Here is a 2,500-nt window from a genome sequence, read left to right as displayed (position 1 = left end):
GCTGCGCCGCCTGCCGCCTCCGTCGGCCGGCGCGCCTGCCACTGGCCGCCCCCACCAGCCGGCTGTAGCGCGTGCGCCCACGCACCGCGCGGCCAGCACGCCGGAAGGCCCCCCCTCACCGGCCGGGGACGGTCCCACCCAGCCACCGCCGCGTATCGCTTCACACCCACATGCCATTCACGTTCGTGGGCATGGTGGGTATCGCTGAAACAACCGGTTGGTAGCTCAACCGATCGTCGCCATCACTGATTCACCTCTAGCGAGAACAACCGCACCACAACGGTTTACCAGTTCTTCATTTGCGTAACGTCACCAGCAAACGTAGACGTCCATCGCCATTTGCAAATTCAACGATTGTTGCATGCCTGTGTCAGGTGTCACGACACACTATGTCTGCCCACATACACGCAACAACATGTGCACGCTTCGCGAACACGTGGAAGGTGGCCCCCGTACGTATGCGATGTCCATTGCGCGAACGACTGTCAACCGGCCTCTGTCGCATGTCGCAGATGTGGAACGCAGTGCACCATGCTATCACGGTGTGTGAGAAGAGACGACTACGTCTGACAACACGCGCCACTACATCAACAGACGGCTCATGCTGATCGCCATCCACGGCATACCATACTGCAATCCAGCTCTTATAGGGAGACGACACGTAGCTGAGTGCACAATATTTGGACCGTATGGTTCGCCGTTGTTGGCGCAGTCGTGGTACGGTCACACATGTACCACGATGTATCATTCAGTACATGAGGACCAATGTGCGGTACAGTGTGTGATTTGGACGTACAACATCAGCGGACAGTTGCCACAAGCCGTACCACAACGTAGGCTGTGCTTCGCCATGCGAATGCCAATGAACAACTGCGAAGGGCATTGAGCATGTACGTCCTGCCGCCATCCGCATTACAGTGTATAGCTGCAAGGTGTTTAACATGAAGCGATACTCTGGGGACCGGGCAGTGCGAGTAGCAAACTATATTGCGGGGGTTGCAGTTAGGCAACACTACACTAATTTAACGCGTCGTATGACAATTACAGAGCAGGTTAAGGCCCAACGTGTGTTGGGTTAAGGCCCAACGTGTGTTGGGTTAAGGCCCAACGTGTGTTGGGTTAAGGCCCAACGTGTGTTGGGTTAAGGCCCAACGTGTGTTGGGTTAAGGCCCAACGTGTGTTGGGTTAAGGCCCAACGTGTGTTGGGTTAAGGCCCAACGTGTGTTGGGTTAAGGCCCAACGTGTGTTGGGTTAAGGCCCAACGTGTGTTGGGTTAAGGCCCAACGTGTGTTGGGTTAAGGCCCAACGTGTGTTGGGTTAAGGCCCAACGTGTGTTGGGTTAAGGCCCAACGTGTGTTGGGTTAAGGCCCAACGTGTGTTGGGTTAAGGCCCAACGTGTGTTGGGTTAAGGCCCAACGTGTGTTGGGTTAAGGCCCAACGTGTGTTGGGTTAAGGCCCAACGTGTGTTGGGTTAAGGCGCAACATAGGTTAGGTTAAGGCGCAACATAGGTTAGGTTAAGGCGCAACATAGGTTAGGTTAAGGCGCAACATAGGTTAGGTTAAGGCGCAACATAGGTTAGGTTAAGGCGCAACATAGGTTAGGTTAAGGCGCAACATAGGTTAGGTTACGGCGCAACATAGGTTAGGTTAAGGCGCAACATAGGTTAGGTTAAGGCGCAACATAGGTTAGGTTACGGCGCAACATAGGTTAGGTTAAGGCGCAACATAGGTTAGGTTAAGGCGCAACATAGGTTAGGTTAAGGCGCAACATAGGTTAGGTTAAGGCGCAACATAGGTTAGGTTAAGGCGCAACATAGGTTAGGTTAAGGCGCAACATAGGTTAGGTTAAGGCGCAACATAGGTTAGGTTAAGGCGCAACATAGGTTAGGTTAAGGTGCAACATAGGTTAGGTTACGGCGCAACATAGGTTAGGTTAAGGCGCAACATAGGTTAGGTTAAGGCGCAACATAGGTTAGGTTAAGGCGCAACATAGGTTAGGTTATGGCGCAACATAGGTTAGGTTACGGCGCAACATAGGTTAGGTTACGGCGCAACATAGGTTAGGTTAAGGCGCAACATAGGTTAGGTTAAGGCGCAACATAGGTTAGGTTAAGGCGCAACATAGGTTAGGTTAAGGCGCAACATAGGTTAGGTTAAGGCGCAACATAGGTTAGGTTAAGGCGCAACATAGGTTAGGTTAAGGCGCAACATAGGTTAGGTTAAGGCGCAACATGGGTTAGGTTAAGGCGCAACATGGGTTAGGTTAAGGCGCAACATGGGTTAGGTTAAGGCGCAACATGGGTTAGGTTAAGGCGCAACATGGGTTAGGTTAAGGCGCAACATGGGTTAGGTTAAGGCGCAACATGGGTTAGGTTAAGGCGCAACATGGGTTAGGTTAAGGCGCAACATGGGTTAGGTTAAGGCGCAACATGGGTTAGGTTAAGGCGCAACATGGGTTAGGTTAAGGCGCAACATGGGTTAGGTTAAGGTACAATATGGG

This window comes from Schistocerca americana, unplaced genomic scaffold (genome assembly GCF_021461395.2).
Source record: "Schistocerca americana isolate TAMUIC-IGC-003095 unplaced genomic scaffold, iqSchAmer2.1 HiC_scaffold_494, whole genome shotgun sequence".
Classification (NCBI taxonomy): Eukaryota; Metazoa; Arthropoda; class Insecta; order Orthoptera; family Acrididae; genus Schistocerca; species Schistocerca americana.
The sequence above is the reverse complement of the archived record's forward strand: the minus strand, read 5'-3'. Positions refer to the sequence as shown.